The 18,385-nt window shown below is 38.4% G+C and overlaps 1 protein-coding gene across 5 annotated transcripts in view; it reads left to right on the top strand.

The window, feature by feature from the left end:
- Window positions 1–18,385, top strand: part of TENT5A (terminal nucleotidyltransferase 5A) — a 374,940-nt gene that overhangs the window by 275,223 nt on the left and 81,332 nt on the right. For 4 of the 5 annotated variants that reach the window (XR_014840198.1, XR_014840195.1, XR_014840194.1 and 1 more), the window contains one exon: window positions 13,416–13,527. The gene's annotated coding sequence lies outside the window, so the exon portion shown is untranslated. Of the gene's footprint in view, window positions 1–9,575; window positions 9,668–13,415; window positions 13,528–18,385 lie in introns of all 5 variants that reach the window. The other variant, XR_014840196.1, reaches the window with a different exon arrangement.

The raw sequence follows: 18,385 nt of genomic DNA on the forward strand, positions 1-18,385 counted from the left end.
GATGTATCCCAGGATGCAGGATGGTTCAACATCTGCAAATCATTTAATGTGATGCACCAAATTAACAAGAGGAAGCATAAAAATTATGTGGTCATCTCAATGGATTCAGTAAAAAGCATTTGATAAAATTCAACATTTATTTATGATAAAAACTCTCAACAAAGTTGGCATAGAGGGGACATATCTCAACGTAATAGAAGCCACATATGACAAACTCACAACTAACATCATATTGAGTGGGGAAAATCTGAATATCCTGTTAGATCAGAAGCAAGAAAAGGATGCTCACTCTTGCCACTTTTATTCAACATAGTATCGAAAGTCCTTAGTATTGAAAGTCCTAGCCACAGCAATCAGAAAAGTGAAAGAAATAAAAGGAATCCAAATTAGAAAGGAAGAAGTAAAACAGCCACTATATGCAGATGATGTGATGTGATAAACAGAAAATCCTAACGATGTCACAAAAAACTATTAAAGCTCATCAATGAATTTAGAAATGTTGCAGGAAATGATGAACTTAATAAAGCTGCAGGATAAAAATTAATATACTGAAATAGGCTGTGTTTCTATGCAGTGATAATGAACTATCAGAGAACTTAAGGAAAAAAATTTATTACAATTGTATCAAAATAATAAAATAATTAGGGATAGGAGTTCCTGTCATGGCTCAGTGGTTAACGAAACTGACTAGCATCCATGAGGACGTGGGTTTGATCCCTGGCCTCGCTCAGTGGGTTAAGGATCTGGAGTTGCCCGAGCTTTGGTGTTAAGTCGCAGACATGGCTCATATCCTGCATTGCTGTGGCTCTGGCGTAGGCCCCAGTGGCTACAGCTCTGAATGGACCCCTAGCTTGGGAAGCTCTATATGCCACATGTGTGGCCCTAAAACACAGAAAGACAAAAAAAAATAGGGATAAATTTAACAAAGAAGAGGAAAGACCTATACTCTGAAAACTATAAGGCTTTGGTGAAAGAAATTGAAAAAAACACATAAAATAGAAAGTTATCCTGTGTTCATGGATTAAAAGAATTAATATTGCTAAAAAATTTCCGTACTATTCAAAGCAATCTAAGATTCAGTGCAATATCTATCAAAATACCAATGGCATTTTTTTTTTTTTTTTTTTTTTTGTAGAACTAAAACAAAGAACTCTAAAATTTGTTTAGGACTGCAAAAGACCTCAAATAGATAAGGAAATCTTTTTTTTTTTTTTTTCCCCACTGTACAGCAAGGGGATCAGGTTATCCTTACATGTATACATTACAATTACAGTTTTTCCCCCACCATTTCTTCTGTTGCAACATGAGTATCTAGACATAGTTCTCAATGCTATTCAGCGGGATCTCCTTGTAAATCTATTCTAGGTTGTGTCTGATAAGCCCAAGCTCCCGATCCCTCCCACTCCCTCCCCCTCCCATCAGGCAACCACAAGTCTCTTCTCCAAGTCCATGATTTTCTTTTCTGAGGAGATGTTCATCTGTGCTGGATATTAGATTCCAGTTATAAGTGATATCATATGGTATTTGTCTTTGTCTTTCTGGCTCATTTCACTCAGTATGAGATTCTCTAGTTCCATCCATGTTGCTGCAAATGGCATGATGTCATCCTTTTTTATGGCTGAGTAGTATTCCATCGTGTATATATACCACATCTTCCGAATCCAATCCTCTGTCGATGGACATTTGGATTGTTTCCATGTCCTGGCTATTGTGAATAGTGCTGCAATGAACATGCAGGTGCATGTGTCTCTTTTAAGTAGAGCTTTGTCTGGATAGATGCCCAAGAGTGGGATTGCAGGGTCATATGGAAGTTCTATGTATAGATTTCTAAGGTATCTCCAAACTGTTCTCCATAGTGGCTGTACCAGTTTACATTCCCACCAACAGTGCAGGAGGGTTCCCTTTTCTCCACAGCCCCTCCAGCACTTGTTATTTGTGGATTTATGAATGATAGCCATTCTGACTGGTGTGAGGTGGTATCTCATGGTAGTTTTGATTTGCATTTCTCTTATAATCAGCGATGTTGAGCATTTTTTCATGTGTTTGTTGGCCATCTGTATATCTTCTTTGGAGAAATGTCTATTCAGGTCTTTTGCCCATTTTTCCATTGATTGATTGGTTTTTTTGCTGTTGAGTTGTATAAATTGCTTATATATTCTAGAGATTAAGCCCTTGTCAGTTGCATCATTTGAAACTATTTTCTCCCATTCTGTAAGTTGTCTTTTTGTTTTCTTTTGGGTTTCCTTTCTGTGCAAAAGCTTTTCAGTTTGATGAGGTCCCATGGGTTTATTTTTGCTCTAATTTCTATTGCTTTGGGAGACTGACCTGAGAAAATATTCATGATGTTGATGTCAGAGAGTGTTTTGCCTATGTTTTCTTCTAGGAGTTTGATGGTGTCCTGTCGTATATGTAAGTCTTTCAGTCATTTGGAGTTTATTTTTGTGCATGGTGTGAGGGTGTGTTCTAGTTTCATTGCTTTGCATGCAGCTGTCCAGGTTTCCCAGCAATGCTTGCTGAATAGACTTTCCTTTTCCCATTTGATGTTCTTGCCTCCCTTGTCAAAGATTAATTGACCATATGTGTCAGGGTTAATTTCCGGATTCTCTATTCTGTTCCATTGGTCTGTCTGTCTGTTTTGATACCAGTACCACACTGTTTTGATGACTGTGGCTTTGTAGTATTTCTTGAAGTCTGGGAGAGTGATGCCTCCTGCTTGGTTTTTGTTTCTCAGGATTGCTTTGGCGATTCTGGGTCTTTTGTTGTTCCATATAAATGTTTGGATTGTTTGTTCTAGTTCTGTGAAAAATGTCATGGGTAATTTGATAGGGATTGCATTGAATCTGTAGATTGCTTTGGGTAGGATGGCCATTTTCACAATATTGATTTTTCCAATCCAGGAACATGGAATATCTTTCCATTTCTTTTCATCTTCTTTGATTTCTTTGATTAAAGTTTTATAGTTCTCGGCATATAGGTCCTTTACCTCTTTGGTCAGGTGTATTCCGAGGTATTTGATTTTGTGTGGTACAATTTTAAAAGGTATCGTATTTTTGTATTCCTTTTCTAATGTTTCATTGCTGGTATACAGAAATGCAACTGACTTCTGAATGTTAGTCTTATATCCTGCCACTTTGCTGAATTTATTCATCAGTTCAAGGAGTTTTGGGGTTGAGTCCTTAGGGTTTTCTAGGTATAGAATCATGTCATCTGCATACAGTGACAGTTTGATCTCTTCTCTTCCTATATGGATGGGAAATCTTGAGAAAGGAAAAAAAGCTAGAGGTATCATGCTTCCTAATTAAACAGCATGGTACTGGCATGAAAACAAACCTATAGATCAGTGGAAAAGGGAGCCCAAAAATAAGCCCAAACTTAGATGGTAAATTAATTTATGACAATAGAGGCAAGAATACACAATGGAGAACATTCAGAAAAACCAGACAGATACATGCAAATGAATGAAACTGGATCACTATCTTATACCACGTGCAAAAATGAATTCAAAATTGGTTAAAGCCTTGAATGTAAGACAAAAGTATAAAAACACCATGAAGAAACCATACGCAGCATGCTCTTTGACATCAATCATAGCAGTATTTTTTTGGACCTGACTCCTCATGCGAGGGTGACAAAAGCAGAAATAAACGAATAGAACTACCTTAAACTAAAAATCTTTTGCATAAAAGGAAGCCATCAAAAAAAAAAAAAAGAGAAGGTAATCTACCAAATTGGAGAAGATATTTGCAAGTCAGGTATCTGATACGGAGTCAACATTTGAAATATATGAAGAACTTATACAACTCAATATCGACGACCAGATTAAAAAAATGCGTAGAGGACCTGAATAGGCATTTTTCCAAAGAAGACATAGAGATGGTTGACAGGCATCTGAAAAGTTCCCAACATCACTAATCATCAGGGAAATGCAAATGAAAACCACAATATGATATCACCTCATACAAGTCAGAGTAATTATCAAAAAGACAAAAACAACAAATGTCAGTGAAGATGTGAAGAAAGGGAATCATCACACACTTTGGTGGGAATGTAAATTGGCATAGCTACTATGAAAAATATGAAAATTTCTCAAAAAATTAAAAATAAAACTGCCATACTATCAAGCAATTCTACTTCGGGGTATTTATCCAAAGAAAATGAAAACACTAATTCAAAAGATACATGCACCCTGATGTTCAGAGCAGCTTTATTTATAGGAGCCAAGATATGGAAACAACCTGGATAAAGAACACACATACACACACACAGAGGAATATTATTCAGCCATAAAAAGATTGAAATCTTGCTATTTGCAACAGTGTGAATGAACCTACAGGGTATTATACCAAGTCAGATGTAGAAAGATAATTAAGGAGTTCCCACTGTGGCTCAGCAGTTAGAGAACCCTACTAGGATCCATGAGGATTGAGATTTGATCCCTGGCCTCACTTAGTGGGTTAAGGATCTGGTGTTGCTGTGGCTGTGGTGTAGGCTGGCAGCTGTGGCTCCAATTCGACCCCTAGCCTGGGAACTTCCATATGCCTCAGGTGCAGCCCTTAAAGGCAAAAAAAAAAAAAAGACAATTAACATATATTTTCACTTAAATATAGAATCTAAAAACCAAAACAAAGAAACAAAAAGCAGAAAGAAACTTATGGATACAGAAAAAAAAAGGTAGTTGCCAGAGGGGAGTGGGTTTTGCAAGTAGGTGAGCATTAAGAGGTACAAATGTCCAGTTATAAAATAAGTTGTGGGGAGTTCCTGTCGTGGCGCAGTGGTTAACGAATCCGACTAGGAACCATGAGGTTGTGGGTTCGGTCCCTGCCCTTGCTCAGTGGGTTAACGATCCGGCGTTGCCGTGAGCTGTGGTGTAGGTTGCAGACGCGGCTTGGATCCCGCGTTGCTGTGGCTCTGGCGTAGGCTGGCAGCTACAGCTCCGATTCAACCCCTAGCCTGGGAACCTCCATGTGCCGAGGAGTGGCCCAAGAAATAGCAACAACAACAACAACAACAACAACAACAAAAAGACAAAAGACAAAAAAAAATAAAATAAGTTGTGGGGATATGATGTACAGCATCAGGAATATAGTTAATACTATTGTATTAACTTCTATGGTGACAGATGGTAACTAGAATTATTGTGGTGACCATTTTGAAATGTATATAAATATCAAATTGCTATGATATACACTTAAAATTAACATGCTCTTATATGTCAATTATACTTTAATAAATGCAAAAAAAAAGAGATAATTTACTTTGTGGAGGAGAAAACAGAGGTCAGAGACACTAACTGATCTGCTGCAGAGAACATAAAACTGGGCTGATGGTAATGCAGCTCAACTGGCTTGCACTTAAAATGGTTTGCTGGGAGTTCCCTGGTGGCTCAGTGGGTTAAGGATCTGGCATGGTCACTGCTGTGGCTCTGGTTACTGATGTGATGCAGGTTCGGTCCTTAGCCTGGGAACTTCCACATGCCATGGGCTCAGTCAAAAAAAATTTCTTATCAATTTTTGGCACTCAACATTCACTGGTGAAGCTGTAGGCAGTCAATATAAAAAATAATTAGTTTTAGAGATGAAAAAAATATAGACTTCAAAAGACTTCAAAAACTTACTTGGAGTTGCTCAGTCATTAAGAGGATATGCTCTCAATTTCTAAAAACTGGGTTTTTTTGTTGTTGTTTTGGGTTTTTTTTTTTGTTTTTTTGTTTTTTTTTTTTTTTACTTTTTAGGGCTGCACCCATGGCATATAGAAGTTCCCAAGCTAGGGGTCAAATCGAAGCTACAGCTGCCAGCCTACACCACAGCCACAAGCAATGCTGGATCCAAGGCGTGTCTATGACCCACACCACAGTCGATGGCAACATGGGATCCCTGACCCACTAAGTGAGGCCAGGGAATGAACCCGCCTCCTCAAGGACACTAGTCAGATTCATTTCCACTGCACCACAACGGGAACTATTAAAACTATTTTTTGAGCTATTGTCTGCCTGAAAATCATGGAGGGCAGAGTGTAGCCAGCACCGTGGTTTTAGCTATTACGTAAAAAATAGTATGCCAGCCTAGCCAGGTCTGCATCAGTATCCAGGTGGAAACTTTCCTCTCTTCACTGGTAAATTCTGGCTCACTTTCCATTCACTAATGTGGTTCCAGGCAGCCTCTGTAGTTTAACTCCATCAACTCTTTTCCTAGTTTCAAAGCCATGACTTACTATAGCAGGTCAATTGAATGCTCAGAAAAGAACTGGAATGTGACCCTCTTTTCCTCCTTCCTAAATCTTCCACACCCTCATGTTTTCTGCTCTTGACAGGAAGTTGAGGACAGAATGTTGAAGAGAAAACTAATTTCTCAAGTCTTGGAATTGTATGCCACTTACTTAACTTTTACTCGCGCTATTGTCTGCTTGACCTCAGTTCAGAACACAGGGTTGGGGTGGTGCATTGGAAGAACATGAATAAGAGATAATAACATGAAATAGCGGAACAGCAGTTTCTTAAGACCTTATTCTCCCTCCCTTCTCAGGTCCTGTGAAAAGCTTCATGTGCATAGTTGCATATAGATGTTACAGTTAGTCCCTGATGGCACACTAGTGGGCCTTGGTGTCAGAACTTGACTGCACCTTGGTCTAGCCATCAAACTTGTGTATTAACCATTATGCTGTGTTTCCCTTTCTGGCTCAAATCAAAAGTCAAGAAGTTCAGGAAGAATCCGTACAATATGGGTCCCAGTGAATGGCTGGTTCCAGGAAACTCTGAGTCATTTTAATAGCCAAGATTTATTTAGAAAAAAATAAATAAATAACCCCATGGGCAGTTCTTTCCACAAAGAAGTGAAGGAAAGCAAGCCAAGGATGAAAGCAGACATCCAACTACTAATGATGTGTCATAGATGCAATTATGTGCAGTGGTGATGAGGAGGCAGAAATTCCCCTGTGCATTGATTGTGCACTTTTTCTTATAGGTTATGTATGATTTCTGAGCCTTAGTTTTTTCATTTGTAAGATGGGATTAATAATCTTTGTACCATAGGTTTTAATGAGGATTGAACACACACACACATTTGTAGTATCTAGAATAGCTCCTAAACTTAGTAGTCATTCTGTAAATATTAATTCTAACCACTGTCCTGATACCCACCTACTTGGCTGTTCCCAAAGAGGCCAGTGTGGTTCTGATATTACCTGAGCTGTGGGTGGTAGGAACCAAGAGCCCTGGACCAAGCAAACCTGACCAAGAGGTTAGGCAAAGAAACACAGCGGACAGGGGAATAGCTTCAATCCAGACAGTAAACTCTGGATGTTTGAAACTAGTCGAGTTGGAGGATACCGAGTACCTCCCTTAGATCATCAGAGTAATAGGATTGAAACCAGGCAGCCAGGAAGGAACCAAGCATCACATATTTACTGGGCGAAGTGGTGAGATCCTCAGACAAGGATGTAGAGTCCAGACCCTATAGGTTGACTAGGTTTGCAAGTCAGGGTTGGGAATCTATGCAATTCTGGGTCATAGATTTGTAGCTCCTGCCAAAATGAGATCTTGGGACAAGAGTAACATTGCTGCCTATCACGAATTGCACACATTATTTGCTCAGGTGCTATTCAGTTCCAGAGCATATGGGACGTTTAAGTAGGTATACCTCTATGGAAATAGAATAAAGAATTTTATATGATGAGGTTTCCTAATGGAGGAAGGACAGCTGTATTATGGTCTAGGGCTGCTGAAATTCCCCAAATGGGGCTGTAGAGGGTCTGCACTGTCTTGAGAAGCTGAGAAAGAAGCTTCAGTCTTTTTGCCTTCAGACTCCATAGCCAGATCACAAAGTAAGCTAAGGTCAGTGCCCTACCTTTGTCCAATCAATACACTATAAGACATGCCTACTGGAGCTATATGTTTGTCTAGTTTTTATGAATACATAAAAGGCATTTAGCCTATTTTTATAGGACCTAAGATAACTAATTAAAAGCTGAAAGCTATTCCACCAAATTTAAGGATGAAAAACTGAGGCATAGAGAGGTTAGTTTCCTAGGTTATTTAGCTAAGTTTAGAAAAGCCACAATTTGCTAAGGAGTCTGGCTTCAGAGATACCCATTTAAATGCCACATTGTATTTCAATTTAGAGAAACAAGTTCCATCTAACACCTAAATCTCTGGGAAAGTGAAACAAAGGAAAGATTGTTCTTTTTCTCCCTCCCTTTTTTTCTACTTCCTAATGTGCCCTCAATTTGTGCATTTTCCTGTATGTTAGAGTTGCTGTCTCTTTTCATAGAAGTTGAGCATATTTTATTTTAACTTTGAACTTCCCCTAAAAAAGACATAATTTTTCAAAGACATAATGTGTATTAGTTCCACAATATATTTGAAGACATAAAATGTGGACGTGAAAGATTTTGACAAGGTGTTTAGCATCTGTTCTGGAATAGGCTCTTTATTTATAAGAAACAGAAACCTTCTCAAACTAGTTCAAATAAAATTTGAGCTTTATTGTAAGTTTCCAGTGAAACCTGAAAAAAATTCTGGAAATAAGGCAACACTACACTTCAAGCCAGCCAGACCCAGGGCTGTTCTGGTGACCACAAGAGTAGAGTTCCAGTCTGCTGTGTACTGTCAACAGTCCTGCTTGCAATGGGCTATGATGTTAGCACAAGTCACATTTATCACAGGAGACCTAAATGTGGGCATCAAAATGTGAGATGGGTCAATTAGATCCATTTCTCAAAAATTTAAATTAAGACATTAATACACAGGGGAATCTATGGTACTTGGTAACTAGACAGAAACAGGCAGAGGCAGACCCAGTATTGAAAATGGCCTCTAACATAACAATAACGCTAATGGATTGTCATGACATATAAAATATAATCTTACACTATTTTTTGTAATCTGGCCTATGTTCTGTGTTGACCTTAAGTAAATTTGTTTAGCCTCATAGGATATATTTGCTAAATTGATGTACAAAGAAAGCTATTTGTCATCTCACAAAAATTTTATCAGTGGGATTCATCCGAAGAGGCATGCAAATATTTTGCCAACTATATAAAAATGTGAGCTAAGTAGAATACTTCATAGTTTCATGTCCTATTGTCAGATGTAAAATGTGAAATGAATTCTAAATAATTTTAATTTTTATAAGTGATGGTAACAGCCTTGTCAACATCCCTCACTCTCCCTTTTTGGGTTTTAAATATGATCGAAACACAGTTATTAGGCCAAAATGAATCCTCATCATTGAATGATTTTTTTCAGAATTATCGACAGTACTGATATAATGCATATGACAATAAAGATTTACTGTTGTCTTTAGATTAATTCAAGAGTATAATTCTTTTAATTTCTATCAGTTCACATCCAAGAACTAAAGATACATCTATTGAGAAGAATTATAAAGTCAAAGGATGTGGTTTCTGAAAAGAGACAATTGAGCAGACTTGCTCCTGATCTTTCTAATTTAACTTTCTAGGCTTATATTTTACAAATATTTATAAATACTTCTGGCTAGATAAAGCCCTGCATTTCAAGAATTTTAGCATTTTATAAACTGAACCATTATGATTCTGTATTTTCATTTCACTTCACAAAGGAATTACTGAATGTTGAAGGATCTGGTGGCAACGTAGTGCTTGTATCTGTCATAGGCTGTGTTCAATGTGCAAAGTCTGGATAGATTTGACTGTGAGTATAAAGTATATTTTACTATGTGTCTAATAAAATTTCTGTAATTTGAAATATGACTTGGAGAGCTTAGAGAGACTGTAGAAATTAAGGCTCAATTGCAGAAAATCTTTCTGAACTCTAGGGGGCATAAAATGTACTGGATGAAAAGTTGAATTTCAGAAACAGATGAACCATGATAAAAAAAAAAAATGGAGTTCCCTTTGTGGCTCAGTGGAAATGAACCTAACTAGTATCCATGAGAACACAGTTTCGATACCTGGCCTCGCTCAGTGGTTAAGTATCTGGTGTTGCTGTGAGCTGTGGTGTAGATCTCAGACACGGCTCGGATCTGGCATTGCTGTGGCTGTGGTGTAGGCTGGCAGCTACAGCTCCAATTCGACCCCCAGCCTGGGAACTTCCATATGCCTCATAGGGCAGCCCTAAGAAGACAAAAAATAAAAATGTATTTGGCACTTAACCTCTTTAAGACTCCATTTCTGCAACTGTGAAATGGAGGTAATGACAGTCCCCAACCTACATAAATATTTGTTACCATGAGGATTAAATGAGGTAATGCAGATACGTATTGTAGTACATAGAAGGTAGTACTATAAATGGTAAGTGTAGATCATAGGATGGGAAATATTGACTAAGAAGATAAAGAGTTAATAATAAAAACAGTGTAAAAACTAGAAATAATTCAGGTTATTTTTAGAGTTCAAAATTTATAGTTTGAAAGTTCTAAGTTCAAGTAAAGTACTTATCATTATTCCCTTTTTGATGTTTAAAATGGTTATCTCTTGAAATTGCCTGAAGGTGAAAATACATGAACTGAAAATAATTGTTAAAATATGGAAAACCTGAAACAGAAATGGCCCTGGTAATGTCCAAGGACTGAATAACTAAGATGATGTTCCTCAAACCCAAGGTGAATTAGTAAATTATGATCTGGTAAATGAGTTACTAACTACTGTTTAGAAAATATTATCAATCAGATATTTAGAAGCGATAAGGGAAAATGTGAATCCCACTATGCAATTGATAGAAAACCAAGGCAGCTTGTTTAATCTTTGATCTTCCATTTAAAATAATGTGTTTTGAGAATCCACATAGTGAGGCTGCTTTGCATCTGGAGAGCTGCAGAACCTGATGGTCAGTTGCAGAAAGTCACAAGTGGGAAAGGCAAAAAAGGTTCCTTATTAAAACTCAGGAAAAGAGTGGTACCCCTTCCTCAAAAGAAGCAACTAGTTTTAAGGAGAAAGTCCTAGTCCTTTTTACACTTAAATCACCTTGAACTATTTTCTGGCCGGGTAATCAGGAAAAAGAAAACATTTCCAAACAGTAGCGTGGAGGGGATCATTTGCTTTGATGGCACCAACCCGAGGTTCGTGTCTTGGCTGCCCAGAGCCCTCTAGCTTTTCAAGATTCACTTGCCTCCTCATCTAAAACACTGGGAGATTGGGTAAGAAGTAGTGACATTCCAAGTGACTTTACTTGGCCGTTTGCTTCAAGTAAACCTTAAGAAGAAGTCAAATAAATAAAGCAAAAAATAAATGTTCTTTTTGAAACAATGCGTGTGTCTGTGTGTGTGCGTGCGTGCATGCGCGCGCGTGCATGGGTGCCCACCAGTCGTGCCATTTGCTGACTTTTCCCTCCTCCATAGATGGCTCCTCCTTCCCCAGGATGCCCCCTCACCACACACACACCAGTCCCTAGAGCTTCTCAGTCCCAGAGCCCAGGGACATTCAGAAAACACTTGGGCAACACTGTGCCAGATAAACTTCATTGATTCTGCATGTACAGGTGCTCTCATTCACTGCCAGAGGAGTTGTAAACTGACCCAGCATTTCTGGAACATAATAGACAACATTTACCAAAAGCTCTGAAGCTAGATGTACCATTTGACCACAAAATTCCTCTTCTAGGAATGTAACGCAACTAAGTAGATGGGAAAGAAGAAAAGATGTACAATTTGCTTATCTGCGTTATTTAGAATGAGGAAAAGTGGAAACATCCTCAGTTATGCTGTTATTACAAAATTTAAACACTACCTAACACATACTATAAAGGATTATTTTTAAATTAGAGATTTGGAAGAAGTTTGAAGAAAGTGATAAGCATAGGGAGGAGACCTCCTAGTTTTTGCTGGATGCTATTAGAAAAAAAAAAAAAAAGTCAGAAGGTGATTCATCTCTAATTTAAGGAGATGTGTGAAAGCCAGAGGTTCTCTTAAGCAGCCTATAAAGAGACTCTCATCTCCAACAACCAGAGGACAAAAAATAGCTGATAATAAAGCCCAGGACCTAATTCTAGGAGCAGAAAAGCACCAGGTAATGTTGAATTATTAACCGTGGCAATACTGCTATGCTCAGGACCTTGATTTCAAAGGTGTTTGACCCTGAGATGTGGGATGCAGATACCCGAGTCCCTCTTCTTGGAAATCTTGAATCTCCAGCTTCCCTTGGACCATGGACCCAGAGAAGCAGCCCTTCTCTTCCCTATTAAACTCTAGCATCCCTGCCCTGCTGTAAGATAACACAGGGGCCTCTGCCTTGCAAAACAATGATAGAACTCTTTTGGTTCTATCCCCACCTCTCCTGCTGACCATAAAAAATAACTAGGGTTGGAGTTCCTGTTGTAGCTCAATGGTTAAAGAATCTGAATAGGAACCATGAAGTTGTGGGTTTGATCCCTGGTCTCGCTCAGTGGGTTAAGGATCCTGCATTGCCGTGAGCTGTGGTGTAGGTTGCCGATGCAGCTTAGATCCCACATTGCTGTGGCTCTGGAATAGGCTGGTGGCTACAGCTCTAATTAGACCCCTAGCCTGGGAACCTCCATATGCCATGGGTGCGGGCCTAGAATAGACAATACAAACACAAAAAAACTAGGGTCAAGTCATAATAGTTCCCTGCCAGAAACATGCTGGCACTAAATAGGAGACACTGTGGGGCTAGTCAACATGGCCCAGCTGGAGCCTGGGGAGGGTATATGTGACTGAGTTCTGGGCATGCTGGATCTAGGTGAGCGGGTCAAATCTGACTTTAGATAAGAGCAGGTTCATCAGTAGGAAAGCACTGTCTCATAATCTAAGATTTATTACCCTGTTGAGGGACCTCAGGAAACAGCCTTAACATGCTAATATTCTTGGAAGCTGGAAAAAGTGATAAGCATAGGGCCCTCAATAAATAAAAGAGTGATGCTAGAACTACTATGGCAGACAGTGGAGCAAAATGTTCAGAGAGGTGAGGAGACCAGGAGAGGTATGTGATATAAGGCTGCAAACCCCAGCTCACCGTGGGAGAATCTGGGGGACACTCCACCTACCCAGCTGATAAGATGAAGAGATCTCTGATTAGGGGACACCAGGCTGTAGCACTTCCAAGTAGCTCAGTGGTGAATGTCTCTGATGAGCCAGGGTTGACAAAGGAGATGCTGTTACAGAATTGGGCTTCCTGATAGCTATGGGGATGGGGGGGTTCCAGACTAGTTCTGATAAGGTATGAGAACTTAAACTTTAGAAGCAGTGTAGGTGCAACCATCATAACTGGTGGCAAGATCTGAAAGACAGCTGAGGGGAGCTGGCCTGTAGAGAACAGAGATATTGTAGGACATGATATTCTTTGGTGCAAGATAAATGGCCAGTCAAGAAAAGTGTTGTTCATGTTATAACATTTATAAGCCAAAGAGAACAAAGATTTATTGGCTAGTCACCCCAATAAAATTTCATAATTCCTTGTCTAATATTTGGACTTCCTTTGTTTTTTAGATCCTGAATCACTGACTGGAGGAAAGGCTGGATCTGCATGAGAAAGCACCCAAAATACCACAGCAAGTGTGTGTAATGATTCCCCTAAAGCACCCTATGGCCATTTATACAAGTAAGAAGAATACTCAGATATTTTGAGGACAGTTAGACGTGGGGCTTAGGTTGAGGTTGATACCCTAGGATCCATATATCATGAAGAATCCCTCTCTTAGAGAGTGAACACACATATGTGGGTTAGATTAAAAGATGGAATCCGGGCCCAAGTCCAGTGCCCTGGGCCCACATATTCATCTGGTATTTATTTTTCCTGTCCCTAAATATGCAGTTGGAATGGATACAGTTGGTAGTTGGCAGAATGCCCACACTGGTCTCTTGTCTTGAGGGGTAAAAGCTAACACAGTAGGAAAGGCCAAATGAGAGCTGTGAAATGGGCTTCTCTGCCACTTCTTTCCCCCACCTCCCAGCCAAGATAACAAACTTTAATCATATCCCAGGAGAAACATCAGAGAACATTGCCCTTAAAAACCTAAATAATTCAAGTATATTAGTCCTCATCACATTTTATTTAATTCAGCAGTCTAATTTTTAAAGAATAAATAGACTTTGGCAGAGGCTAAGAGTTTACTATAAACCTAGGCAGATGGTAACCCTAATTGCAACTGCTGTATTAGATGTGGTATCTTTTCTGAAGAAGATCAATAAAATCTTAGTATGATACAATTCACATTCACAATTCAGTATGGTGAGTCTGTTTTGTTTTCCATGTCAAGAAGGAGCAACAGAAGCAATACAGATTAATGTTGACAATCAAGGATGTACTTATGCTTTGCTCCAGAGTTACGTTAACTTTCTTACTCTCTATGTCATAATTTAGTCTGAAAGGACCTGTACCATCTGGACATTCCAGAGGTGGTCCATTATCCTGATGGCATAAGGTTAATCAGACTAACAAGTAGTGGCAAGTAGGAGGATTTTGGTAAGATATAGCTGATCTGGAGAGTAGAAGATACACCCTATGAGAATTCAGGCTTCCTATTTTGCCAGGCATACAAGACAAGAGTTCCTCTCTAGGAATTCCCTTTGGCCAAAGGAGCTGCCTTTCACTGGCTTCAAGTTGTTCCACCACTGAAAATATGTCTCTTTGCTCTCTGAGCATAATGCCTAATGCCATACCCTTCTAGAGCACTCATTAATTTATTCCACTATCCCTGGCCTTCGACTTCGTATCCTTCAACTTCTTATTCAGTGAGACCCATTTCTTCCTTTCTTTATGACAATTTTTTCTAGAAAATCGTATATACATATGTTATGATTGATTAATTCACTTGCAGCTATCTTTATCCTCAGACACTTTCATCAGCAAATAACTATTACTAAAATGTTTCCTATTTCTAAACAGCTGGGCAAAGATTTTGCAGATTGGTATCTTATAATTGATTCTAATAACTTAAGTTGGGCCATCAAAACTACTTCTCAAGCATTTTTACTTGGCAGATCTCATTTCTTTCATCAATTCTACTAAAGCGTCATAGTTCTCAACCTTTATTTCCACAGATACATCCTGGTTGCTACTCTCAACCACTTCTGCCTCACTTCCTATAAACCTAGCCTTGCCATCCCCTCCTTTTTCCAGTTTATTCAAGACTAACTCATCCACTTTCTGAGACCTTATCATCCACACACATATTTATTGTTTTTTTTATTTTTTTGCTTAATCTCAGACTAAGAATACCATCAACTTGCTCTTGTAGACAAAGAAAAAACTCAATTCCTCATTTAGCCATGATCACTATTCTAACTACTGTCAATCACTCTTGTCTTCTCATTTTCTTTCCCTTTTTAATTTTTTTTTTTAAATTTTTTGGTCTTTTTAGGGTATCACCCATGGCTATGTGGGTTCCCAGGTTAGGGATCGAATCAGAGATGTAGCCACTGGCTTACACCACAGCTCGCAGCAATGCCAGATCCTTAACCCACTGAGCAAGACCAGGGATTGAAACTGCATTCTCATGGATGCTAGTCAGATTCATTTCTGCTAAGCCACAACAAGAACTTCATCTCCTCATTCTCCATGTTTTATAAAATTTTAACTGACTACTGACATTTAAATTTTTTTTTTGATCTTCAATGATGTTGTTGAAAATGGTATAAAGAACAATAAAAGGTGGTTTGATATTTTAATCAAATAAGCCTAAAAATCATCAACTTGTTGAGATTGCATATGTATATTCAAAAAGACAAATACAGATACTATACCTGTGAAGAGGAAGTTTGTTTATTTTTATTATTTTGTGTAATGACTATTAGTGTGACATAAAAGTACAAAATACATGGATAAAGAACAGTGAAGTGGCCACCAGCACCCATGTTAACAAACAGAATGTTACATGACCTTGAAGCCCCTGTATTCCTTTCCCCACCCTATCTTGTTCATTCTTTTAAGAGGTAACTGTCACCTGAATTTGTTTTTTTTTTTATTCCCTTATCTTCTTATAGTTTTAGTAAATTCTTTGTAAATGTGAACAATATGTTTTGGTTTGCCTACTTTTGCGATTTATATGCGTGGGATTATGCTATGGTTCTTGCTTATCTTTGGCCAGCATTATGACCATGTTATTGTGTGTATATAAAACTTGACCATTTTATAGGATTTCAACACATGAATACATGTTAATTGTTTATATATTCTACTGTTAATGACTATTAGCATTTTTAGCTTAGTTTGCTCTCCTGTTACAAACACCACTGCTATAAATGCCCCTGTGCAAATCTCTTTCTGGTCATACATGAGTCTGTTGATTTTTTTTTGTTTTTTTTGTTTTTTGTTTGTTTTTGTCTTTCTACGGCTGCATCCGAGGCAAAGAGAAATTCCCGAGCTAGGGGTCGAATGGGAACTCCAGCTGCCGGCCTACACCACAGCCACAGCAATGCAGAATCTGAGTCGCATCTGTGATTTACACCATAGTTCATGGCAATTTCAATTTAATATTGAATATTAATATTTACTATATCAAAAGTTTGGTACTGGGGCCATATACAAACTGTAGAAGCTGAAGTAGAAGGAAGTATTATTTTAATAGTCTTATTTTCCTTTTGCTTTAATTTTAAAACTAAATCTTACTAATTAGCAGATGACCCTTGAACTTAATCCAAAAAATTTTTACTGAATGAAAAAGCAATTTACAAGAGCCATTACAAAGAAATGTCATGTTGATAATAATGTTTTCAAAATTGGTTTTTTTTTCAATTGATCTTTTCCACGCTGACTCAGACTAATGTTCATCAAGATTGCTTGATTACTCATTTTCCCTTCAAGTCCTTAATTAAAAGATTAAAAATTGGGATTTTCCTTTTCTTGGTTTGAGTTAGAAAGCTGAAACTACTTGGCTTTCTTCTGCATAATTCTAATGCCAAATTTTCAAAATGCTTTGCTATATTTCAAGATATATTTGGTATATGGTTGCCGGGTTTAGCCAAAAACAAACCAAACCAAACAACCAAACTGAACTAAAAGCAAAAAATAAGATGCCCAGTTAAATTTGAATATTGCATAAAGAGTGAATACTTTTTCCAGTGTGTCCCAAATTGCTTGTTCTTAATATGAAATTCAAATTTAGCTGGGAGTCCTGTATTTTATCTGGTAACCCAAATTTGGTAAAAAATAAAGTTGGGTAGAGAAGAACAATTGTAGCTTTGGGGAAGGGAAAATACCCATGTGAGGGTGAATTACAAAGATCAGAATGATTTGGGGTGGAAAGATGAAGATTGTAGGGCTTCTGGATTAGATTTGACAGGTGGAACAGAGGCAACTCCCTGTCAAGGAAAAGATGCTCATGCTGACAACGTGATCATTATTATTGGAAATTGGGGCATGTATGTTACAAATCTCGTAAAAATCTACCCCTCTAGCTTCAGTTTCAAATAGTCTGATGAGCATAGCCCAGCATTCTAGCCTGTCTGGAAAATCTTAGAATCTTAACCTTATCTTTTGAGGTTAGATAAAATGAATTAAAACATTCCAGAACACTGAAATAAAAAAGAATATTTTTATAAATAGATAAGAAGAGAACCACTTATTTTGCCAAGTTTAGAGAATCCCAGGAGGTGCTGATACTGTCAAAATTGTGTTTTTCTTTTCCTGTGTTTACTTTCTTTCCCTGTGGCCGTAATACTGAAATCACATTACCTTGGGATTAATATTAAAATGCCAATACCCCAAGGTGCTTTATTTTGTTCAAGGCAATGTGTGAGCTAAATCAGTGGGTTATGACTGAGAATCTCAACTCTCACTGTGCAGTAGAATTTCCTGGGGAGCTACAATAAGTACCAGTGTCTTAGTTCCATCATGAGAGATGGATTCGGGTCTTCCTGGTAGGGCCCAACATCCGATATTTTTCAGAAAGTCCCCTTGATGAATTTTATATGCAGTCAGAGCTGGACATTAGTTTGTTGCAGCATAGGCTGGATCACACATGGGCAGCAAGATAAAGGAAGTATTTCAGTGGTGTCAAAGGGCTGAGTAGGGTTGAGCTGAGGGGTGATCCAGGCAAAACACATGTAACAGGTTGTGTTGCCGAAACTTGGCCTCTGTCCGTTGTTGCCCCATGGAAACACAGAGATAGAGTTTTGGGTGAAGGAAAAAAAAATAGCTTTATTGCTTTGCCAGATGAGGGTGCCACAGCAGGCTAATGCCTTAAAGACTATGTCTCCTGCTTTGGGAGAGATTAGGAGGTGGTTTTAGAGTTTAGGGAGTGGAAAATAGGGCTGCAGATAAGGATCAGGTTAGACCAAGCTTGCATTGTTTCTCAAAGCTGGTGTTTAGTGGTCCCAGGACTTGTTCTGGTTGTCCTCCTTCTCAGAATGAATAATGCTTCATCAAGTAGTTCTTCCTTTTGTTGGGGGCTTTAGTTTTGCAGAAAGGTTCAAAGATATTGTTATGTATATTCCCTGAGAAGGGATCAGGACACTGC

This window comes from Sus scrofa, chromosome 1 (assembly GCF_054392235.1).
Source record: "Sus scrofa isolate SSC_HxYL_T2T_F1_AM1 chromosome 1, Sscrofa_HxYL_maternal_Yorkshire_Landrace_v2.0, whole genome shotgun sequence".
NCBI lineage: Eukaryota > Metazoa > Chordata > Mammalia > Artiodactyla > Suidae > Sus > Sus scrofa.